The sequence below is a fragment of the Delphinapterus leucas genome, chromosome 10 (genome assembly GCF_059928025.1).
Source record: "Delphinapterus leucas isolate spDelLeu-1000000601 "Yukka" chromosome 10, BTC_Dleu_Yukka2, whole genome shotgun sequence".
NCBI classification, from domain to species: Eukaryota; Metazoa; Chordata; class Mammalia; order Artiodactyla; family Monodontidae; genus Delphinapterus; species Delphinapterus leucas.
In genome coordinates this window covers 76,637,350-76,663,699 of record NC_143138.1, presented here as the reverse complement: position 1 = coordinate 76,663,699, position 26,350 = coordinate 76,637,350, and the positions used below count along the sequence as shown (strand labels likewise).

The window sequence follows — 26,350 nt, the reverse complement described above, 5'->3', positions numbered from 1 at the left end:
ACACTCAAATTTAGAAGCAATTTTGTAATGCATATTCAAAATCTTTTCTATTACATTTGTGTTTAAAATATTTTCCCTTAATGTCATCCATATTGTTGACTACCCAAAGACTACATGAATAAAAACATTAGCATCCACATTTTATTTTTTAATTTAAATTAGTGTTACTTCAACTACATAACTAATATATGGTAGAAAAAAAAAAGTTCAGAAGTCAAGAACAGTATAAAGTATTTAGAATAGAAGGTACTTATGCCACCAATCCCATCGCATTGCTCCAATAATCTCACTGTTCACAATCATTTGGGATGCTCCCAGAAGTTTTCTACACAAGAGCAAGTACAAATCCACAATCTCTTATCTGCAATTCTGAAATCCAAAAAGGTCTGAAAACCAAAAGGCTGACCTGATATGGGGGTATTTATGCTGTTTGTTTATCCAGTATGTGTTTTGTTGCAGAAACATTAACGTTTGATGACAGGGTGCTATCCCAAGACTGTTGCAGGAATGTTAGACACTAAATGGTATAAGCATATATTACCTTTCTAAAAACCAAAAAATTGTTAATTTCCAAAACTGAGTTGTCCCCAAAATTCTGGATGAGTGATTAGACCTTGATAAGTATGTGTGTAACACACAATCCTTTCGTTTACACAAATAGATCATACCATATATACTGTCTGGCAAATACATTTATGGAATAGTTTAACATTTTCCCTTAAGACCTTACCATGGCCTACATGGTCTGGCTTCTTGTGACCTTTAGCCTCATCTCTCATGACTTTTCCTCTCATTCATTTTTCTCCAGCCAAATGGGCCTCCCTGTTCTTCTTCCATAATGCCAAGCTTATTCCTATTTAAGGCCTTTGCACTTACTTTTGCTTGTCTGGAATATTCTTCTGTAGAATTCCCCATGGTTGGCCTCCTCACTTCATTGAATTCTTTGTTCAAGTGATTCCTCTTCAAAGAGGCCTTCCTGACCACCCTACCCAAGAGAAGACCATCCATCATTTTTTTAGTCCCTCACTCTGCTTATTTTCATAGCATTTTTAAAAATCAATACCTATGATATATCATGCATTTGTGTATTAGTGTATGGTCTATCTTTTCTACTAGAAGTTCCATGAGGGTAGGAATTTTTTTGACTTATTTACTGCTGTACCCCTAGCACCTTGAACAATGCCTGACATTTAGTGGGTGCTCAGTAAGTATTTGTGGAATGCATTTTTTCTTTTGCCTTCAAGTTAAGCAATTCATTTGATAGTTAACAAGGCTCTCGGTTGCTCTTATGGAAAATTAAGAAGGATGCCTACCAAACTCTCATGGGCTGACCCTTGGGACACTTCCAGCGTCCTTCACCACTGCCCTACCTCCACTCTAGGTCAGGGACTGGTGAATCTACTCTGCCTGAGCTCTGGCACTTGCCATGTGCTTCCTCTGCCTCTGCCTAGAACCTCCTTCCTCCTCTATCGTAGGTAGAAAAACTGACTCATTCTGGTATTGATTTTATGCATTACGTTGATTTGCTCACCTGTTTACGTGTTTATGGCCTCCATTACAGTACAGTACCAGGGATTGTCTGATTCATTGGTGATTCCTATCCCCTAGCACAGTGACTGGCCCAGAGTAACCCTCAATCCATGAAAAACTAAGTTGAATTGAAGTTGCATCCCATTCTGAAGTAAATTCTCTACTAAGGAAATATACTTTTTAATTTTTAGGAAATTTTAGCTTTTAGTCGGTTTTATCCTCTAGAATGAAGAAATGCCTTTAAAGCTGCAGTGAAACCAGGGCAATGTGTTTAGAGTCATAATTTCTTGAAGGAGAGTGATACAAAATCATAGCTTAACTCTGAGCCACCCTAGTGAGATCACAGCTTGGACACTGAGCTTAGTTTTATGTACCTTATGTTCTAGGTAACTGGAAGATGATTGCAAAAGATGGCAGTAAGAAGGATTAAGTGTGATTATTTATGAGGCATAGTTAAAAGGAGACAGCATGCATATGTTCACTAACTATAGGGAATAGACTGGTCTCTAAATATCTGATGAACAAATCCACCCAAGGAATATATTTAACACAGAACAACAAAAGGATAAATGGGAGAATTTAAAAAAAGATAGGGGAAAAATTTAGAGAATTTTCAGCGTATCATGAGGTAGCTGTTACTAACAATCAGGATTGTCCAATAGCAGCCAAAAAGCTGAGTGATTATGGGGTGAGAAATTGTGAAGGAGGTGGGAACATTTGGGTACAGCTGAGTTTCCCAACCTTTTTATACTTTGTATTACGACGCATCATTTTTTCTTTATTCTAGTACGATATTTTTATATTGGATATGATTTTTTTCCAATTAAATAAATACCGCCAAGACTCTTGTCCAAAAGTCTGGACTATAACCTGTAATATATGGCTGAGGTGACTTATGTAGAGGGTTCAACTCTTTGACCTCTAGGCCTTTCCAGTTTTGAAATTTTGTTTCCATGGTAAAGATTTCTTTGTAGGTCCTGTGAGCTGTTGGGAGTGTTTGGCTAAAGCAGAAGAGTAACGTGACGACCAGGTTTTTACACATCAGGGTGGTCCTAAGCTTTGCGATAATGAGAGGTTATTGTGGGGTTACTTTTGTCTCTTTACTTTATGGCTTAGCTGAATGCAGTGAGTGGTACAAATATCAGGTCCTTGTAGTACTTACCCTGTTTGCTTTTGTGGCCATAACATAGTCATTCTTTTACCACATATTTATTGAGTGCCTACTATTGAATAAGACAAAAACAAAGTTCTTGCCTTCAGAGGCTTACATTCTACTTGGAGGTGAAAGATGATAAACAGAAAGACATAAATAGGGACTATAATTTCAAGTAAAGCTACTTGCTATGAAGAAGTGCTATTATGGCACAACCCACAGAAGTCTTTCACAAAACTGTCTTCTACAATTCTCCAAAGGAGATATACGAAAGGCCAACAGTTACATGAATAGATGCTCAACATCATTAGTCATTAGGGAAATGGAAATCACAACCACAATGAGGTATCACCTCCCATCTGTTAGAATGACCATTAACAAAAAGAGAAGAGATAAAAAATGCTGGCGAGGATGTGATGAGAGAACCCTTGTGCACTGCTGGTGGGACTGTAAACTGGTACAGCCATATGGAAAACAGTAAGGAGGATCCTCAAAAAATTAAAAATTGAACTACCATATGATCCAGCAATTTCACTTCTGGGAATATATCCAAAGGAAATGAAAACACTAACTCAAAAAGATATATGCCCTCCCATGTTCATAGGAGCATTATTTACAATAGGCAAGACATGGAAACAACCTAAGCGTTCATCAACGGAGGAATGGAAAAAGAAGTTGTCGAATATATGCAATATTATATGGAATGTCATAATAATGGAATATTATTCAGCCATAAAAAACAAGGAAATCCTGCTGCTTGTGACAACATGGATGGACCTTGAGGGCAGTAGGCTAAGTAAAATAAGTCAGGGAGAGAAAGACAAAACTGTATGATCTCACTTATATGTGGAATCTAAAACAAAAAGCAAAAAACAAAAAACCTCACACCAAATTCATAGAAAAAGATCAGATTTGTGGTTACCAGAGGCAGGGGGTTGGGGGAGAGGGAACTGAGGAAGGTGGTCAAAAGGTACAAACTTCCAGTTACAAGATAAATTAGTACTAGATGTGTAATGTAGAACATGACTACAGCTAACACTGCTGTACGATATATAGCAAAGTTAAGAAAGTAAATCTTAAAGAGTTCTCATCACAAGGATAATTTTTTTCCTTTTTTTCTTTCTTTTATTTTTATTTTATCTATATGAGAAGATGAATGTATTGTGGTAATCATTTCACAATATATGTAAGTCAAACCATTATGCTGTAAACCTTAAATTTATATAGTGATGTATGTCAATTATATCTCAATAAAACTGGGAAAAAAACCTGTCTTTTAGGTCTACAGACATAGTTTATGCATTTAATGCTAACTTCTCAAAAACCTTTACTTATGTTTCTTCAATATCACGAAATGAACAACACACTGCCTCCAGCAATATTTCTTTAATTTCCCTTTTCCCCTTTTCTTGATCTCATTCCTCCCCTCTCTACTAAACCCCAGTTCCTCTGAAGCTTCTCCTTAAGTCCCCAAAGAGTTCCCAGTGTAAAAGAGGTTTTTGTTGTTGCTGTTTTTGTTCAGTTTTTGTTCTAGTGAGGATTTAGGAAGTGCTATCTATTTTAACTGTTCACGTGATGAGGTATACAAGGTGGTAGGCTGCTTGGTTTTTTTGTTCATTTGGTTAGTTCTTTTTGTATGTATTTATTTAATTTTGAATTATTCTTATTCTGCTAGTCTCAGTGATAAAAGCTTGTGGTGAACCAAAGCCACCTGTAGCAGATACTACTGGTGTCCCACTAGTACATGGCAGCACCTGTATCTCTGGCTTCCTCAGGCCACTGAGCAACTCTGCCTTTCATACAGTATGACGAAGAGCCAGGGACTTAACAGCCCCTGAAAACAGCCCCCAATCATTGACTGATGGGAGATGGTGTTTAAACAATAGGGTTCTTTTGTCCCTTTGGTGGGATAGCTCAATCTAAGGCATGGGTTCCACATTGTTTCCTAGAGTTCCCCAGGAAGATTAAGCCCTGATCACCCCGAGCAGTAACATGCTTGATAGTGCACCTTCTTTGTCTGTCTTCCCTTCCGCATTTCACTTTCCTATTCTCCCACTGCAGTTTCCTGCAATTACCTTCTAAATAAACTACTTGCTCTTGAATACTTGGCTCAGGATATACTTGTGGGAGAACACAAACTAAGATGCCATCTCCAGGTGATTACTAATGAACCTGCAGATCAGATAGTTATCTCCCCACTGATTATCTCGGCACTTGCATGTCCTGGGTCCAAGGCAAGTGCCATATCTTTTTTTTTTTTAATTTTTGAATTTAATTTTTTTTACACAGCAGGTTCTTATTAGCCATCCATTTTATACACATCAGTGTATACATGTCAATCCCAATCTCCCAATTCATCACACCACCACCACCACCCACCACTGCTTTCCCCCCTTGGTGTCCATACGTTTGTTCTCTACATCTGTGTCTCAATTTCTACCCTGCAAACCGGTTCAAGTGCCGTATCTTAAAGCTCTCTGTGAATGTATATATTGCCGAAGATCATGCCAATCAGCGTCATTCACAGCTGAATATGCATATGTTCATAGTAGGTTGCCAGACAATGGTTTAATAATCATTAGATACCACTGTTTAGATCCTAAGTATGTTCATGATATTTACCTTCTGATTGCTAAGTAGGAGATGTAATGATTATAGGCTGATACTTTCTCAGGAGAAGAGTCTAGTTGTTGAGCTTTCCAGTTTCATATGGTTCAGTAATTTCTTCCACATTTAGTGTGGCTGCTGACATTTGTGTTGAAATCTCTCATGCCAATCAGCCTGAGAAAAGCTGGGACTGCTTTTTTCTCATAAAAGCTAGAAAGAACTGCTGTATTATAGGAAACCACCCCAAATTAACAGAAGATTAGGGTAGGAAGCCTGGAGAGGGGTTTTAATCCCTGTGCATGAAATCAGTCTGTACACATATTGATCACATTTCTGCTGTTTTAACTGCAATTGTTTTCAATTTCACCTATTCACAATTCTCTATTATTTTATGTGGCCACGGTGTCTGTGTGATGATCTGGAAACTGACCATAATCCACTGTGACATTCTCTGAGTCAAGCTTCCTAAGACATCAGTGTTTCACACCAGGACATTTTGTAGGACACCTCGCTACGATCTGTGGGGTTCAAACATCAGAAAGTATGTGAGATCTAAGACTTGGTGTAATCACGGGCATGTAATGAAGCAGGCCAAAGAAAAAAGTGAGAGAAAAAAAAAAGAAGGGGCTTCCCTGGTGGCGCAGGGGTTGAGAGTCCGCCTGCCGATGCAGGGGACACGTGTTTGTGCCCCGGTCCGGGAAGATCCCACATGCCGCGTAGCCGCTTGTTCCGTGAGCCATGGCCGCTGAGCCTGCGCGTCCGGAGCCTGTGCTCCGCGATGGGAGAGGCCACAACAGTGAGAGGCCCGCGTACCACAAAAAAAAAAAAAAAAAAAAGAAAACAAAACAAAAGGAAATGGTGTCAGGGAAAGTAGGGACCTATCTAAGTGTTTGTCCAAGTGTAATTGCTCTTTGTTTCTCCCTTTTAAATGTAAAAGATGACTGGCAAATGTCTCTTTTTCCTTGGCACTAGGATTGGGAGGAAAGAAAAGGGAAGGAGGCAATCTTGAAGAAGAGAGGTAGCTATAAGAAGCAGCATGGTGTAGTAACAAGAGTCTGAAGGCCAGGATTCTAGTCCCTGTTTATGAGCTGTATGCCTTTGTGAAATTAATTAGCTGTTCTGCAATTTTCAGTTGCATTTATTGCAAATTATGTTTGCTTCTCATCCTCCACTAGACCAGGAGCATCTTGAGGTTAAGAACTGAGAATGATTCAATTTCTCCAGCACCTATATGGCACTGGGCAGAATATACTGAATGATTTTGAATTTAAAAAGGGAGCAAGCACAAGGGCCCCACGGTGGTCAGACATGAACTGAATTGATCTGCACCAAAGAAAGGGAGAAAGGGAGAATAGAGAATAATTCATTTAATTACTTGAAATACATTTACTGAATGCCTATTATATACATATATATATATATATATATACACTATATGTAATACATATAGTATGGGTGTATATATATACTATATAAAATATTATAATAGAAATTTTATAGTATATAAATATATGGATTATATATAATAAGTTTAAATTAAAATTTATAATTTAAAATATTATACTATATATATTATAGATACTATTTATACTTTTAGGTGCTAGAAACACTGCAGTGACCAGAAAAAACCCCCCATATCTATAACAGATCTTTCATTCTAAGGGGCAAGATGATAAAAAAGATAAATTATATACAATGCTTGGTTAAGGACAAGAGCTAAGGAGAAAAATAACACACAAAAAGAAGAAAGGAATGGACAGGGGAGTCTGTGGTTCAATTTTGGTTAGGATGCCCGGGAAGGCGGAGTGCAGTCATACACCGGTTCAATTAAGGCCTGCGAGCCCGCGTGCTGAGAGAAACAAAAGAAAGGAAGGCTCTAGGAATCAAAAAAGATCCAGAGTGAGGAAACGAAGCGAAAGGAAATTCAGACAGTGAGGAGCAGTGAGGGGTGGGTAAGTTGAGCGCGTGTGGGAGGAAAGAAGGAAGCAAAAATGCAGCACAGCCTAAACAATCATGTTACTTTTTACATTTGGTAAAAAACAAAGATTGTGTGGATTATGACGAAATCCCTTTCTGAGGGAATTCTCACCTCAGCTTCTTTCCAGAGAGCAACAGTGTTTCCCGTCCCCTAAACAGGGATTTTTGTCATTATGGCTTTTGATTGGCCCGGTATAGGCACGTGCTCTGCGCCTATTGGCCCGAGCGTCTGTCCCCAGACGAGTAGCCATGTTGGGGCCCTTCCCCGCCGCGGGGCCGTCTGGGAGTTGTAGTCCTTGCTCCGCTCCGTCCAGTGGAGAGACTTTTTGCCCTCTGCTCCTGGGTCCCTCAGGCAGCCACTCCCGTGGGCACACGCCCAGGAACTGCTTCTGCCCCGCGCTCCCTCCCTCTGCCTTGCACTTCCCAGCTGCCAAGATCTTGGAAGGTAGGGGCGGGGGCAAGCCCAAGTCGAACAGTGTTTCTGTGGCGCAGATCCGGGGTTCCGCGCGCGTCTGGTCATTACTCCGGCGGTCCAGTGGAGCGGGGACTGACTGGGTCCACGCAGCTCGTTGGGAGGTAGTGGGGGGTCTGTCGGGAGGACCCTCCCACCTCACCTCACCTTCTCACGGCCACTTCCTGAGCACCGGCCCTAACCCTAACCCGCCCCTCCTCCGCCGCATTTTGTAAGTGGATAAACTGAGGCATGGGGGCATGCCAGCGGTTCCAGGGGACGCCCCAGCTCCTGGCTCTGGTGGTGTAGTTAGCATGGGCCGCTTTTGGATTTTTTTCAGTTTTACTGTCAAGTAGCAGGACTCTATGCCCCAACAGATGTGTGTTAAACATCCAGCTCTGGGTTCCCCAGGGGGAGGGAGGAGGGTTTGAACAAGTGTCCAGGAGGAGGAGCTAAGCAGGACACGGGGAAGGCAATATTTTGGGAGAGAATTTTACATTTAGTATTTAAAAGACACAGAATAATTCATTATGGTGGGAGAAATCAGTACTCTGTTGGACTTCTTTACATCTATTTTATGGCTTAATGTAGATTTTTTTTTTCTTTTTTTTTTTTTGCTGTACGCGGGCCTCTCACTGCCGCGGCCTCTCCCTTTGCGGAGCACAGGCTCCGGACGCGCAGGCTCAGCGGCCATGGCTCACGAGCCCAGCCGCTCCGCGGCGTGCGGTATTCTCCCGGACCGGGGCACGAACCCGCGTCCCCTGCATCGGCGGGCGGACTCCCAACCACTGCGCCACCAGGGAAGCCCTAATGTAGTTTATATATGAAAACATGCGGGGATTTTTAAGGTGTGTTCATGTGGGGGAAAAAGGCCGGTTAGTGGAACTGGAGCTGGATTTGCAGCTTCCTCTCTAGGATCAAATTCTGCCTCTGCTGTATGACTAGCCACTCACAGTGCTTACCGGGGAAAAAGGAACTTAAGGCTCCCTGCCTAAGTGGCCCAAGGAGCTGCCAGGAGCTGAAATCTAGATGAAGTCTTGCTTGTGAAAGTTTGCCACATTCAAACTTTTATTATTGTGCGTCTCTCAGAACTGTGCTTGGGATCGGCATAGAATACAGCCTGTGGTCATGTTAGAAAGGCTCAGATCCTTGCTGGGTCCGGGACTACCGAAAGCGGCCCCGACTCGCACCTGTTAAGGTCCTGTACCTGAACTCTCCATTTTCTGGCTCCATCTTACCGCCGGCGGCCCGGGCAGCGGAGGCTTCTGGGAGTTGTAGTCCCGCCTCTAGTTTCCCGGAGGGCTGGTACTCCATCTCCCAGCGTGTCATTTGGCTTGGCGAGGTGTCTCCTGGGAGTTGAAGTCTCACTTCCAGCAGTTCTTTGGAGCAGCCCCTTGACTCGGAACTACAACTTCCATGTGGCCCTGCGTTCTTGGCTGCTTGCCCTGCGTCCACTAGCTGCGAGCCGGGTGTAGTGAAATATGTTTAGCAAAAATGTGTTCTTGTTGTTTTTGATTATATACGCTCTTCCAAGTACTACGTGGGGGTTTATTGTATACGCTTTTCTAAGTATCTTAGGAATTATGCATGCTTTCAAACAGTGCTAACACTCAACAGTTTACAGAGCATGTTCATACTATCTCTCGTAATAATACTGTATCTCCCATTTGTAGATAAGAAAAAAAACTTGAGAAGACGATTTGTACACGGTCACACACCTAGTAATCAAATGTAATATATCTTTTATAAATAGATATTACATTTAGTTATAGTTTAATCCTCTCAAGCGCTATATGAGAGAAATAGCCATTTTCATATGCATTTTCCATATTAGAAAACTAAGGCTAGGAAATAGGGAAGTTGAGCAACGTGTCGAAGTTAACTAAGCTAGTGAATAGAACTACCGAGATTGTAACCCAGTCTGCTTGACAGACTCTGCTTAGAAAAAGACTGTATCTTATGGAGGTGGAGGGAGCCCGAGCTTTCTGAGTACGGAATTTGGAATCTTTCCACTATACCATGTTGCCTCTGTAGTTAAACACTAAACGGTAGTGCTGCAAAAACCTTTGAGATCATTTAAATCTAAGGCAAAGATCTTGGAACAGTTCCTGGCATATAGTAGAGGTTCCACAAATGTTAGCTATATAGAGTTTTATAATACTTTTATTTTAGAGATGAGGAAACTGGTGCAGGTGGTGAAGCAGTTTGCCCAAGGTCACACAGCTGGTCTGTGTCAGGGATGAGACTAGACCCGAACGTCTTGTTTCCAAGTCCAGGGTTATTTTCATTCTACCAGCAGACAGCTAGCAGGGACGCCATATGTGAAGCTGTTTAGATAATGGTTTCTCTTCTAATTTGTTCTTCCTAGGCCACAGACCAGGACCAATTGTTGTAAAGTCTCTTTTCTTATTATTGGTAACGTGATATTTCATGAATTCAACAAATGTTTTCTGAACATATAGCTCATATCTCTTTAGGTACAGGGCCTCATGGATGAAAAGTAGCTAATGGGTTAGGGCTAGAAGGACCTTATAAATCATCTAATCTAACTTTTTCATTTAAAAAATTAGGGAATTGAGGTATAACATTCACAGCCTTCATCTCATGCCCTTGTGTCACAAGCATTCTGTTTCTGCAAGGAGGCAGGGTTCTGGAGGCCTCATAGTCCTGTATGTGACCTTTTAGGCTCATGCTTTATTTTACTTAGTATCCTTGTCCTTGCCTTATTCCTGTACATGTTTGGTGGAATGCTTTAGGAAATGTTTCTGTGTACATGCAGCTCTCTTTCTTTTAATGTACATGCAGCTTCAATATGTTCCATTTGTATTTTGGGAATTAGTCTTGTCTTGGCTCCCAATACTCTTTTCTCTTTTGTCCTGTAAGACACGAGAACAAAATCTGACATTGTGTTTGCATTCACATATGTTAAAATCTAATCCTCTAATATAGGGTAACATAAATGAACACATGAGTTGTTTGAATTATATAAAACTTTTGTTTTAGAAGACACATTGGCCTTTTCAATTATGTATTCACAGATAAAGCAGATTACTCTCACCTCTTGTGTGTGAAAGATGATTTCTACATAATTAGATAATAAAGTAGCAGTTTTATAAATTACTGGCTGAACGTTCCTGAGATAGTCATTATTGGAGATGTTCTCCTGGTCACCCTCTGTCCCACCAGCACTCTCCTAAATGACAGTCTGATCAGTCAGCTTCCAGCAAAGTGCGTGACCACTAGTAGACACGGAAAAAGTATTTGTGGAATTGCATTCATAAGCACCTTTGAGCTCTATTCCCACATTTTCCCCCTGAATTTCAGTTTTCTCTTTTAATGCAGAAAGGCAGCTTTGAAATACAAGCTGTTGCTACAGCTTTTGAGGTCATCCTCTGAGGGACTGTTGCTTTGGGAATGTCCAGGTCTGTGACTTCTAAGATGAGAAAGTGATCCAAATAGCAAAACATAGAGAAGCAATAGAGAGTGGTAGTCTGAAGGCCTATGACTGAAATCCCAGCCCTGCCTCTTAGGCATGTTACTAAGCCCTTGGTTTCCTCTTCTGTAAAGCAAGGATAATAAGCATTCTACCGCATAAAGTGATGATAAAGATTAAATAAGATAGTGTGTTTAAAGCTTTGAGCATGTCAGGTGCTCAATAGCTTGCATTTAATAGATGAATAGATCTTATTTTTGTCATTATTAATGTAAACGTGTATATGAAAATATATTTACTCAGGATTTAAACTGGAGGCAGATATCTGTTTTATAAAAGGGTCTTGTCATTTGTTTTCTTAGGGTAGCAAGCTTGGCCATCACATATAAACTATGAAGTTAACTGCAACTCTTGATAATCCATCTTGTCAGCTCAGTGAAAGTGTCTTGTGTAGGCAGAGAGATAGTGAAGCTTTTGGCTCTTCATTGACTGCTGACAGGTCCCTGATCTCTGGTTTCATCTATATATTAAATTTTGGGTTGAAAAACGGTCAGTAGGGCCTTCTGTCCACTTCTGGAAAGGACTGGGCCTATCCCAGGAGCCTCAGGGTTAAAGTGAAGCAGTTGTCATCCAGCTGGTGAGTAATCCCGGGGCAGTGGCTATGTGGACACGGCAGTGCTTCTTTCTAAAGCTGACAACTTCAGTAGCCATGAGGTTACTGATAGAGAGGTGAGTTACAGAAGAGGGGTGATGCTGGGGACAGGGAAGGAGGAATGAAATGAGGATCATAGCGAGAGCAAAGAGCAGATGAACGAAGGAAACAGTTGAGGCCCTCAGTCGAGTTGTCTTAAGCATGTATTTATTGAGCACATTTATCCTGCTTCTAGGTCTGTGCCAGGCACTACACTTATGCAGTGGAGATACAGCTTTGAATGTGGCTGACATGGAGGTGGTCATGGTGGTGGGTTGTGGTATATTCTAAGCAGGGAAGAACTTGAAGGAAAGAAGCAAGGAAGGTAGAGTGTGTTGGGATTTGATGAGCAGAAAAGTCTTTGTGCTTGGGGTATACAAATCACTGAATGGGGAAGGTGGGAGAGATCAGGCTGCAGAGGCAGGCATGGGTGATATTATGCAGAGTCCAGTTATCTGTACTGCAAAAGAATTTTGGACTTTATTCCAAGGGTATTTGTGAAACCATTTAAAAGTCTTAAGTGGAGAACTAAAATTATTGGATTTGTTTTTTAAAGGCTTTGGATGCAGTATGGATGATGAATTTGTGAGAGGTAATAATGTGGGAAAACCAGATAGTCTTGCGTTTCTTTAACTTTAATGTGCATGTGAATCTCCCGCTGATCTTAAAATGTGGAGTCTGATTCAGCAGATCTGGAATGGGCCAGCACTAGCAGGCTGTTGCTGCTGGTCTATGGACTATCCTTTGAGTAGCAAGTACTTAGGAGACTCTTCAGTGTTCTAGGTCAGAGATAATGGTGATTAAGAGAATGGGCTCTAGAGAGCAGAAGACCTGGATTCTAATCTTGGTTTTTCCTATTTGCTGTGTGACTCTGGGGAAAGTGAGGTAATCTCTTTGAGCCTCAATTTCCTTATTATCTGTGAAAGGTGGGTAATAATTTCTATTGCTTTAATCATGTTTTAAATTTTCAATGAGGTCACCCTTGGAAAGGGTTACTGTGCTTAATACAGTAATTGAACTCAGTAAATGGTAGCTTTGATTTTACTCTTACGGTTATTAGTAAAAATCATAATATTATGCACCCTGCTCCACATTTCCTTGTTTATCACATTTTCTTGTTTATCACATTTTGAATGCTAGGTGGAATAGATTACCTTTAATTCTACTGTTTTTGCTTCTGTCTCACAGGTGAAGTGCTGAACTTTGTAAAAATTTGAACGTTCTGGGCAAATAGATTTCTCTCAGCAATTGAGTCTCTCAATTTGATGGAAAAAAATCTGGGATCCTGAAAGTACCATCTTATATCTGATTGCAGGAACTTGAGGCACCTTGCCTAGCCTTGTAAATTTATTTAGCCCAATTATAGTGCCTCCTTCTTTACATAATTTTAACCTGTTTGGATTGTTCTCCAACCAGTGATTCTCAACCCTTGTTGCAAGTTAGAATCACCTGGCGCTGGTCCCATCCATACAAATTAAATCAGAGTGCCGGAGGGGAGGCAGGCGTTGATAATTTCTTTTTTAAGTTTCCTGGGTTATAATGAAGTGCATCTAGGATTGAGAACCATTGATTTTAAAAACCATAACATCACAAAATAAATCAAGTACAGTCTAAGGGCCTGGGTGGGGAATGAAATATCTGGAAAGTAGCTGAAGTCTTTGGGAGTGAAAGAGATAATAAGCCTAGTCACAAATCTCTCTTGGAATCTGATGAACTAACTGTAGGTTGTGCCCTGGGTTACCTTTGAGATTACTTACTAGGACACCCCCGTTCTAACCCTTTTTATCTCTAGCTGTGCTTACCCTAGTCAGGATTCTCCTTAATGCTGAGTTTCAGACTGCTTTTCTCTTTCTGGTATTTAGTTTGTTCCATTCCTCAGAGCTAAAAAAAAGTTATTAACCCATGAAAACCATGTTCAAAAGAAACTGAGTTACATGTTTTCATGAGTTGTGGCCATGTTATTGAAAAGGCTTAAACTATTGTTCAGATAAAATACAACCCATTTTTACTAGCAACATTCTTACATTCTAATTCAGTAGTTTAAAAGGAACCACTTCCAGAGATGCTGCCAATTATAAAGATGGGTTTCTTTCTGTCTTTTTTCTCTTTAAAATTACTTCCATCTACCATTTTAGGGTGGAACAGTTAAGCTAATTTGATTAAATGCCTTTAATTTTCTGGATTATCCATAATATATAGGACCCCTTTCCTTTAAAAATTTTTTGCTCCATAGAAAATGTGTATTCTTATGTTTGTATCTGAATACATATATTTTTCTTCATGAAAGTAATTTATATTTTTTATTGAAATATAGTTGACATACACTATTATGATAGTTTCAGGTGTACTACGTAATTACATGATATTTTCATACATTATGAAATGATCACCAAGATAAGTCGAGTAACCATCTGTCTGCATACAAAGTTATTGCAATATTATTGACCATATTCCTTATGCTGTTTATTACATCCTTGTGACTTATTTCTTGTATGGCTGGAGGTTTGTACCTTTTAATCCCCTTCACCTATTTTGCTGACCCCCTCACCCTTCTGCCTTCTGGCAACCACATATTTGTTCTCTGTATCTGTGAGTCTGTTTTTTTGTTTTGTTTTGTTTGCTTGCTTGTTTTGTTTTTTCTATTCCACATATAAGTGAGATAATGCGGGATTTATCTTTCTCTGCCTTATTTCACTTAGCATACCTTCTAGATGCACCCATATTGTTGAAAATGGCAAGATTTCATTTTTTTATGGCTGAGTAATATTCCTCTGTGTGTGTGTGTGTGTGTGTGTGTGTTTGTGTGTGTGTGTGTATCACATCTTCTTTATCCATTCATCTATCAGTGGACACGTAGGTTGCTTCCATATCTTGGCTACTGTAAATAATGTTGCAATGAACACTGGAGTACATATATCTTTTCAAATTTGTGTTTTTGTTTTCTTTGGGTAGATTCCCAGAAGTGAAATTGCTGGATTGTAAGGCAGTTCTATTTTTTAGTGTTTTGAGGAACCTCCATACTGTTTCCATAGTGGCTGCACCAATTTACAATACCACTGACAGTGCATGAGGGTTCCCTTTTCTCTTCATCCTCTCCAACACTTGTTATTTGATGTCTTTTTGATGATAGCCATTCTGACAGGTGTGAGGTGGTATCTTATGTTGTTTTTATATGCATTTCCCTGATGATTAGTGATGTTGAGTGTCTTTTCATGTGTCTCTTGGCCATCTGTATTCCTTCTTTGGAAAAATGTCAATTCAGGTCCTCTGTCCATTTGTTAATGGGTTTTTTTTTTTTTTTTTTTTGATGTTGAGTTGTATAAATTCTTTGTATATTTGGGACATTAACCCCATATCAGATACATTGTTTGTAAATATCTTCTCCCATTCAGTAGGCTGCCTTTTCATGTTGTTGATAGTTTCCTTCACTGTGCAAAAGCTTTTTAGATTGATGTAGTCCCATTTGTTTATTTTATTTTTTCTATGTTTCCCTTGCCTGAGGAGACATCTAAAAAAATATTTCTAAGACCAATGTCTAAGAGAGTACTGCCTCTGTTTTCTTCCAGGATTTTTATGGTTTCAAATCTTACATTAAAGTCTTTAATCCATTTTGAGTTTACTTTTCTATATGGTATGAGAAAGTAGTTCAGTCTGATTCTATTGCATGTAGCTGTCCAGTTTTCCCAACACCACTTGCTGAAGAGACTATCTTTTCTCCATTGTATATTCTTGCCTCCTTTGTTGTAGATTAACTGACCATAAGTGTGTGGGTTTATTTTTGAGCTCTCTATTCTGTTCCATTGATCTATGTGTCTGTTTTTGTGCTACTACCATACTGTTTTGATTACTGTAGCTTTCTAGTATAGTTTGAAATCAGGGAGTGTGATTTGTTCTTCTTTCTGAAGTTCATTTTGGCTATTCAGGGTCTTTTGTATTTCCTTACATGTTTTAGAATTATTTGTTCCAGTTGATAGAGATTGCATTGAATCTGTAGATTTGCCTTGGGTAGTATGGTGATTTTAATGATATTAATTCTTCCAATCCATAAGCATGGTATATCTTTCCATTTGTTTGTGTCATCTTCAATTTCTTTCATCAGTGTCTTATAGTTTTCTAAGTCTTTTACTTCCTTGGTGAGATTTATTCCTAGGTGTTTTATTCTTTTTGATTAAATTATAAATGGGATTGTTTTCTTAACTTCTCTGATAGTTCACTGTTAGTGTATAGAAACACAGCAGATTTCCATGTATTAATTTTGTATCCTGCAGCTTTACCGAATTTATTTTTCAGTTCTAATAGTTTTTGGTGGGCTCTTTAGGAATATACATGCTTAACAACAACAACAACAACAAAAAATATATATATATATATACACAAACACACACACATATAATTAGGTATTATATATATTTTATATACATAAATATAATGAAATCTGCAAACAGTGACAGTTTTATTTATTGCTTTCCAATTAGATTCCATTTATTTATTTATTTATATTGTCTTATTGTTCTGGCTAGGACTTCCAATAATTTGTTGAATAAAACTGGTGAGAGTGGATATCCTTGTCATGTTCCTGATTTTACAGGAAATGCTTTCAGCTTTTCACCACTGAGTATGATGTTGGCTGTAGGTGTGTCATATATGGCTTTTATTATGTTGAGGTATGTTCCCCCATTCTCATTTTCTTGAGAATTTTGGCCATAAATGGATGTTGAATTTTGTCAAAAGTTCTTTCACAAACTTGTGATAATGATATGACTTTTATTCTTCAATTTGTTAATATGGTGTATCACATTGATTGAATTGTGGATGTTAAGCTATCCTTGCATCCCTGGGATAAATACTTCTTGATCATGGTGTATGATCCTTTTAATATATTATTGAATTTGATTTGCTAATATTTTGTTGAGAATTTTTGCATCTATTTTCATCAGTGGTATAGGCCTGTAATTTTCTTTTTTTGTGTGGTGTCTTTGATTTTGGTATCAAGGTGATGCTGGTCTTATAGAATGGGTTTGGAAGTGTTCTGTCCTCTTCAATTTTGGAATAGTTTGAGAAGGTTAGGTGTTAACTCTTCTTTAAATGTTTGGTAGAATTCAACTTTGAAGCTGTCTGGTCTTGGTGTGTTCATATTTTCTATTTTTCCCTGATTTAGTCTTGGGAGATTATATTTTTCTAGGAATTTATCCACTTTTTTTTTTTCTTTCGGTATGTGGGCCTCTCACTGTTGTGGCCTCTCCTGTTGCGGAGCACAGGCTCCGGATGCACAGGCTCAGCGGCCATGGCTCACGGGCCCAGCCACTCCGCGGTATGTGGGATCTTCCTGGACTGGGGCACGAACCATGTCCCCTGCATCGGCAGGCGGACTCTCAACCACTGTGCCACCAGGGAAGCCCTATCCACTTCTCATAGTTGCCCATTTTATTAGTGTATAATTGTTCATAGTAATCTCTTTTTTAAAAAAATATTTATTTATTTATTTGGCTGCATCAGGTCTTAGTTGTGGCACGTGGGATCTTTGTTGCGGCATGTGAGATCTTTTGTTGCAGTGCATGGGCTCTTTGTTGCAGTGTGTGAGCTTCTCTTCAGCTGTGGCACATGGGCTCCAGGGCATGCGGGCTCAGTAGTTGCAGTGCGCAGGGTCGAGAGCGCGTGGGCTTAGTTGTCCTGTGGCATATTGGATCTTAGTTCCCTGACTAGGGATCGAACCTGCGTCCCCTGCATTGGAAGGTGGATTCTTAACCACTGGACCACCAGGGAAGTCCCCATAGCAATCTCTTATCCTTTGTATTTCTGTGGTGTTGGCTGTAACTGAGTTTATTTATTTGAGCTTCTCTCTTTTTTTCTTGATGAGTCTGGCTAAAAGTTTATCAAGTTTGTTTACCTTTTCAAAGAATCAGCTCTCAGTTTCATTGATCTTTTCTATTGTTGTATTTATAAAGGCTCTATTTCATTTAGCTTTCTCTCTGATCTTTATTATTTCTTTCCTTCTACTAACTTTGGGTTTTGTTTGTTCTTTTTCTAGTTCCTTTAAGTTAGCTTGTTTATGTGAGATTTTTCACTTAATGTTTTGACATCATATTTTACATCTTTTTGTTTTGTGTATCCCTTAACTACTTATTGTGGAAATAGATGATTTAACTACTTTTGTCTTTTAACCTTCATACTGGCTTTGTAAGTGGTTGATCTACTTACTACCTTTACTGTAATTTCACCAATGAGATTTTCCTTTTCATTATTTTCATATTTCTAGTTGTAGTCTTTTCTTTTCCGCTTAGAGAAGCTTGTTTAGTGGTGGTGAACTCTTTTAGCTTTTGCTTATCTTTAAAATTCTTTTTTTAAAATTAATTCAGGGCTTCCCTGGTGGTGCAGTGGTTGAGAATCTGCCTGCCAATGCAGGGGACACGGGTTCGAGCCCTGGTCTGGGAAGATCCCACATGCTGCGGAGGAACTGGGCCCATGAGCCACAGCTACTGAGCCTGCGCGTCTGGAGCCTGTGCTCTGCAACAAGAGAGGCCATGATAGTGAGAGGCCCGCGCAACGGGATGAAGAGTGGTCCCTGCTTGCCGCAACTAGAGAAAGCCCTCGCATAGAAACGAAGACACAACACAGCCAAAAATAAATAAATAAATTAAAAAAAATTAATTCAATCACTGATAAGTGTTTATTGAGTACATATTATGTGTCAGACATTGTGTTGGGTGCTTGAAATAATGGTGCTAAGCTTGGGGATAATTATTGCTGTAGCAGGCAAATTAGCTCCCTAGTATCTTTTTTTAAATTGAAGTATAGTTGGAAATTCCCTGGCATCCCAATGGTTAGAGCTTAGTGCTTTCACTGCAGTGGCCTGTGTTCAATCCCTGGTCGGGGGGTACTTCCCTGGTGGTCCAGTGGTAAAGAATCTGCCTTACAATGCATGGGATTCCGGTTGAATCCCTGGTTAGGGAACTAAGATCCCACATGCTGCAGGACAACTAAGCCCAGGCGCCACAACTACTGAGCATGCATGCCTCAACTAGAGAGCCTATGTGCCGCAAACTACAGAGCCCACGTGCTCTGGAACCCACGCGCCACAACTAGAGAGAAGCTCGCGTGCGCACCTCAACGAAAGATCTCACATGCCTCAAATGAAGATCCTGCGTGCTACAACTAAGACCCAACACAGCCAAAAAAAAAAAAAGAAATTGAACTATAGTTCATTTACAATTTTGTGTCAGCTTCAGCTGTACAGCAAAGTGATTGAGTTATATATATATATATATATATATATATATATATATACACACACATACACACACACACACATACACACATATATGTATATTCAGGTTCTTTTCCATTACAGGTTATTACAAGATATTGAATGTAGTTCACTGTGCTATGCAGTAGGACCTTGTTGTTTATCTATTTTATATATAGTAGTTTGTATCTGCTAATCCCCAACTCCTAATTCATCCCTTCTTCCCACCTCTTCCCTTTGGTAAGCATAAGTTTGTTCTCTATGTCTGTGAGTCTGTATTTGTTCTATAAATAAGTTTATTTGTATCATTTTTTAGATTCCACATATAAGTGATATCATATGACTTACTTCACTTACTGACTGACTTCACTTAGTATGATAATCTCTAGGTCGCTCCTTGAAGAGAACCTCTACAATTGTGATTATCCTCCCATTTGTGGGTTGCCCACCCAGGAGTGTGGGTCTGGACGGGACTGCAGCTCCACCTCCACCCCTCCTACCCTCTCGTCACTCCTTCTTATATCTTTAGTTGTGGAAAATCTTTCTTGCTAGTCTTCAGGTTCTCATAAGTAGTTGCTCCGTAAGTAGTTGTAATTTTGATGTGTCTGTAAGACGAGATGAGTTCAGGTCTTCCTACTCTGCCATCTTGGCCACACCCTTGAATATTTATATTTATAACTTTATATCCAGTTTTCAGGAGGATTCTTGGCCTGAATTTATATTACCCTATACCTCAATTTCCTTTTACAGCATTTCCTAAGCTTCTCTGCTCACTAGAAGGTCATTTCACAATGTAGTAGTTTTATTTTTCTACTGTGTTGACTTAATAGAGAGAAAGGCTGGGAAAAGTGTTTTTGCTGGCGGGTTTAATACAGTTTAAAAATTACATATTTTGGGGGAATTTGCATGTATGCCAAGGTTTTCTTGTAATGATAAATAAGTAGGCATAGAAAAAAAATTGAGAAACTGGTTAAGATGTTCACAAAAGACGCTCATTGACAGTATCCTGGAACCTAAAGACTCTTTCTGAATCTTTTTATGTGTTTATTAGTGTTCCTCATTATGGATTTACCTCTTTTTATTAACAGTCAGGTTTCCATGAAAATTCAATGTATTTTGCAATTTCTCAGGCTCACAGCTATTGGAGCTAAAACCCATCATAGATAATGTGGAAGTATCAGTGCTTCCTCATGAGGTTTAAAGCATGCGTATTTTAGTTGAGCATGGGCTGGAGGAAAGTATGGTCTACAGTCATTTAATCACTGAAGTTTGTAGTATGTGATATGGACAAAATTTTTATTTTTTGCAGGACTTGAAGGCTCTTTTGCATGTATTCAGTTTTGAAACAATAAAAAAAACCTCACTGCTGTCTCCACATTTACTGCAGGACAGTACTTGCTTGGTTGGCCTGAGTGATACCTAGAAGCCGGAGTCTGTGTATGTGCTTGGAGTCCTGAGGACAGGCAGAGGAACCTGCTGGAATAAGGTTGTTTTTCTCAACCCTGAAGCATTGGCAGTCTCTGTCCAACCTCTCCCAGGAATGAGCCTAGTGAGGGGAGAGGTTGTGATCTGCAGGAGAGCAGGGAAAAATGCACGCGCGACAAATGTGGACGGTATGGAAGAGGTATAACAAGAAGATGGTTGGGTGGAGGGAAAGGGAAGGTTTTTGTTTTTTGTTTCAGAAATATGTATGTGAATGGTGCCCTCTGGAGTTGTTCTGGACACAGCTTACATGGCTCTGTACACAGAGAGGCCTGATTAATGGGAGGTGCCGATACCTTCATAAGTGGTGAAGTGATACTGGGGATACAAAGGCAACAGGTGGCCACTGCAGTTTGAAATCCCAGTTGCTGGGTTCTGCCAGCTGAGGGGGTAAAAGCAAGGACAGGAAGCTTCAGCAGCCAGTGGCCACAGATAAATCTACAGCTGAGGACCTCTCTTGGCCCCTCTATGCAGGACAGAAAGCTTCCTCTAGTCTCTTGAAACTCCACAAGGCAACAGACCAACGTCTCCCTGGCCCAGAAGAATTAGCTGCATTTGGCTTCCTAGTGCAGATGAAACAGCTGGGTCCAACTCTTATGGGTCAGGGCCTGGCTGGAATTATATGCAAGGGTGGTTTGACCAGAAGCTTCTGCATTTCTGGCTGGCTCCCAGGTGATGCAGATGTGGAAGATGGGTCACACTTGGAATAGCAAGGTTCTAGTTCTTTGTGGCTTCTACTATGTTGCCATTTTTGTTTAATTGAAATATAGTTGATTTACAATGTTGTGTTAGTTTCTGCTATACAGCAGAGTGATTCAGTTATACATATATATACATTCTTTTTTTTAATATTATTTTCCATTATGGTTTATCACAGAATACTGAATATAGTTTTCCCTGTGCTATACAGTAGGACCTTGTTGTTTATCCATTCTCTATATAATAGTTTGCATCTGCTCACCCCAAACTCCCACTCCATCCCTCTCCCATCCCGTTTCCCCCTTGGCAACCACAAGTCTGTTCTCTGTGTCTGTGAGTCTGTTTCTATTTCATAGAATTTCATTTGTGTCATATTTTAGATTCCACATATGAGTGATATCATATGGTGTTTGTCTTTCTCTTTCTGATTTACTTCACTTAGCATGATAATCTCTGGTTCCATCCATATTGCTGCAAGTGGCATTATTTCATTCTTTCTTATGGCTGAGTAATATTCTATTGTATATATGTGTCATACCTTCTTTAACCATTTATCTGTCAGTGGACATTTAGGTTGTTTCCATGTCCTGGCTATTGTGAATAGTGCTGCTATGAATATAGAGGTGCTTGTATCTTTTTGATATGCCCAGGAGTGGGATTGCTGGATCATATAGTGACTATTTTTAGTTTTTTAAGGAACCTCCATACTGTTCTCCATAGTGGCTGCACCAACTTAACCTTCTCACCAACAGTGTAGGAGAGTTCCCTTTTCTCTACACCCTCTCTAGCGTTTGTTTGTAGACTTTTTGATGATGGCCATTCTGACTGATGTGAGGTGATACCTCATTATAGTTTTGATTTGCATTTCTCTAACATTGATAATTAGCAGTGTGGAGCATCTTTTCATGTACCTGTTGGCCATCTGTATTGTCTTCTTTGGAGAAATATCCTCATACTTTTTTATAGCTTTAATTTCATCTCTGTTTTTTGATCAATGCCTCTCTTCCCTCTCAACTATAAGCTCTGTGAAGGCAGGAATAGTGGTGATTTTGCTCATGCTGTCTCCCGAGCATGTGGTCCCTGTGTGGGGTAAGTGGTCCATGTCAGATCCCTTACTTAGAATTCGGTGTTGCACTTTGCACAACACCATGCACTTTACCACACTACTTCTAGGCCATCCTCTATTACTTCTTTGGTTAGCCGACTCCTGGTTGCATGGGGAGTATAGGTAAGTGAAATCTACAGAAGATCGCAGACCTCAGCCCTCTTACCATTTCTCTGAACATGTACAGCAACCCATTTCCTCTGTTTATTGGAGATAATGCCTTGTTTATTGCATTAGTATTGTCTATTTTCCCTCTTGAGAAAGTTTGCTCCCCAAAGGCAGGGACCTTATTTGTCCTATCCCCAGGCCTGTGATAGACAGAATGAGTTTTTTCTCCTCATTGCCATCAAGACCTGAAAGTCTGGGTCATCCTGAGGCTGCTGTTCCATGCAGATGGGTCATTAATGTTATATAGCTAATAGGAAGTTTCAAATGCTGGGGAGTCAAGAAGGGGCTCATAGGGAGGGAGTATAGAGAGGAGCCTGCTGTCTGGCTCTGAGCACTGACTGCTGGCTTTGCTTCTCATTAGCCGTGTAATCTTGAGCAAAGTACTCAACCTCACTGCATCTTGTTTTTCTGTAAAACAAAGATTATAATACTACTTAACTCTTAGAGTTATTGTGAGGATTCAGTGAGACTGTTGATGTAAAGCATGCCTTGCACAGTGCCTGATGAGTGGTCAGTGCTCAATAAACATTACCTGTGGTCAGTGTCATTAAACCTGTTATGTTGCTCTGTCTACTTGCTGGCAAGTAGTTATACGTGTGCCAGTTTTCAGTTTGAAGATCACAGCTAGATCTTTCTCATAGTATTGTGTTATTTGGGGAAATCTCATATTTGGCCATGAAATAAACGTAGAGACTAGCAGTTCTGGCCATATGAAGTTTTCTGAAAACATTGGTGAACAACAACCCAGGATTCAGCACAAAAAAGTAAATGCTCATTGATGTTAAATACAAAGGAATATAAGTCAGAAAACAAACACATCTATCATACTGGAGTATTTAAATGCCTCTCATAAACACTTAAGATTCTCATTAGTCCAACATCAGAAAAATGATAAATATTAATATTTGTCATCAAAGGAAAGCTTAGAAATCAAAGCAGAGTAAACAACTGTTGTATTTCAAGGATTACACAATACTGAATGAATTTTAATTCAATATCTCCTAAACTCTATTTTTAAGATTTCTCTATACGACACTTTATTTTTATCCAGTACACAAACTAGGAAAGATGTGCATTTAATCAGAAAAGATTCAAGGGATTTGCTGATTTAAAGACCTGGGCTCTGTTGTGTTTTGTGTCTATAAAAGAGACCCACATGTGCCTGAGCCAACCTCCTTCTCCATTGATCTCCATCTATTTTAGGAGAATCATATTGGAAATTGGCTCTGGGTAGATTATGAAAGGGCACTGGGTGCTTTCTGCCTTTGCTGTGGATTCTTTCCCCCAAGCTTCTCTATTCTTCCCAGTTCTGAATGTGCCCGGAAGCACGTACAGCATCCCCGAGGGTCAGGAGGGAGCAGAGGGAGAGATGACAGGCTGGCACCATCACCCTGCAGCTGTCAGGCTCTCCCTTCCTTCTTTCAGCATCTGAGATGGCTGACTCAGTGTGAGAGGGCCTCACCATGTCACCACAAGAACGCAGTCCTGGGAGTTGAGTGACCTGGGTTTTAGTTCTGGCTCTTTCACTGCCTTATGAATGTCGTGTCTTCTCTCTGGGCCTCCCTTTCCACATCTGTCAAGTGAGGGACTTGGATCTGATAATTCTGAAGTCATGTGCTCTCCAACATGCTATGACCAAGTGGAGAGCTTCAGGGATCTGATAAGCCTTTCCCCTTACCCTCTGCACAGGGGCATTTGCCTGGCAAGGCAGGCTTCAGGGCCAAACAGACCTATATCTTGCCTTAGCTAATTTAGTTAAGTACTCAGTTTTCTCATCCACTAAATGGGAATAGTAGAAGGTTGTTGTAAGCACAAGAGATGATGTTTGGAAAGCATCCAGTGCTGTTTGACACATCACTGGGATTTAATGATGCTGCCATTTTGTTATTATTATTATGTTATTTTGTTACTGTTATATATTATGTTTATATTTTGACTCAGTATTTTTCTCTTTGTGATTCAGTTCCCTTTTCTAAAAAATGGAGATAATAAGAGAATCTACCTCACTGGTTAATTGTGAGGATTAAATGAGATAATACATGAAAGTACATGGGGTGCTTCCTGGTATATAATAAGCACCAAATACACACTAGCAATGATTTTAGCTATTGTTTTTTCTTTTTTTAATTCGTCACAATACCTTAAATAAAGTAAAGAACTAGATAAGACAAGGTGACTGAGAGCAGTTACCATCTCTAATACACATGCTGAAGCAGATTTCCCAGTTGTCTAAAAGACCCAACATTTTCCCTAAGCATCTCATTTATCATAGGGAACAGTAAATAAATAATGTCAAATCTATAATTGAAAGTCAAATATCTGTATCCAACATGAGTTCTTAAACCTGGATGCTGGAGTCTCTTTAACATCAAATGTTCCATGTATATATATAGGAAACAAAAACACTAATTGGAAAAGATATCTGCATCCCTGTTTTCATAGCAGCATTATTTATAATAGCCAAGACTTAAGTGTCCATTGATGGATGAGTGGTTAAAGAAATTTTGGTATTTATACATACAATGGAATATTATTCAGCCATAAAAAATGAGGAAATTCTACCATTTGTGACAACATGGATGGACCTTGAAGGCATGCTAAGTGAAATAAGCCAGACAGAGAAAGATAAGTACTATGTGATGTCACTTATGTGTGGAATGTGTAAAAAAAAAAAAAAAGCATTCCCCCACCCCCGCCGCAAACCTACACCAAACTCATAGGAAAAGATCAGATTTGTGGTTATCAAAAGGTACAAACTTCAATTATATGATAAATAAGTATTAGGGTTGTAATGTACAGCATGATGATTATAGTTAGCACAGCTGTATGGTATATGGGAAAGTTGTTAAGAGAGTAGATACTAAGAGTTCTCATCACAAGGAGAAATTTGTTTTTTCTTTTCTTTTTATTGTATCTTTATGAGATGATGTTAACTAAACCTATTTATGGTGTTAACTAAATGGTGTTAGATGGTGTTAACTAAACCTATTTATGGTAATCATTTCACAATATATGTAAATCAAACCATCATGCTGTACACCTTAAATTTATACAGTGATGTATGTCAATTATTTCTCAATAAAACTGGGAAAAAATGCAATATAGCTACAGTGGAGAAATGGAAAAATAGAGGACAACTAAAACAGGGGAACATAGATACTTCTGGGGATGACAAGTGGAAAGTAGGAAGAAATGAGGCAAGAGATTTTTTTTTCCTAAAGTCTATGTGTTGCCATTTGATTTAAGCTATTATATATTTTAGCTTATAATAAGTAAAATTTATTTTGCTAAAAGTAAAAAAAGAGAAGAATCTAATGTTCCAGGTCCACGCTGTATCTCCACATACGGAAGAGATATATTAGTTAGAAGAGACCTTATTTTTTAACAGGTTACTATGGGCCAGGCACTAAACTAAGACCTTTGTGGGGATTCTCTCATTTCATCCTCACAGCAACTCTAGGGGGTAGATACTCTTATTATCCCTGTTCACAGATGAGAAAACTGAAACACAGAGAGGTTAAGTATGTGCTTAAGGACACCCAGCTGGCAAGTGGTGATGCTGGGATACGGATGCATGTTATATGACATGGGAGAGAGCTTAAGCTCTACTAGCTGATGTCCTCAGCTGGTCAAGAAGTCAAACCTGCTTGGTGGCTACTCTTTCTGTATTAATGAAGTCTGATGGATCAAGACAAGGATGTAAATGGACTTGTTTTTTACCAATGATATAACAAATTAACATTATTCGTATTGTTTCCGAGATCATTCCATTTCATGTAAGGGAATGAATTTCAATATGGAATAGACTTAT

General features: G+C 39.5%; 1 protein-coding gene across 6 annotated transcripts in view; it reads left to right on the top strand.

Annotated features, from left to right (window-relative positions):
• The first annotated feature begins 5,802 nt into the window (after window positions 1-5,802).
• FHIT (fragile histidine triad diadenosine triphosphatase) overlaps window positions 5,803-26,350 on the top strand; it is a 1,451,582-nt gene continuing 1,431,034 nt past the window's right edge. For 2 of the 6 annotated variants that reach the window (XM_022572687.3, XM_022572686.3), the window contains exon 1: window positions 5,807-7,712. The gene's annotated coding sequence lies outside the window, so the exon portion shown is untranslated. The other 4 variants (XM_089918152.1, XM_089918151.1, XM_089918156.1 and 1 more) reach the window with 3 other exon arrangements.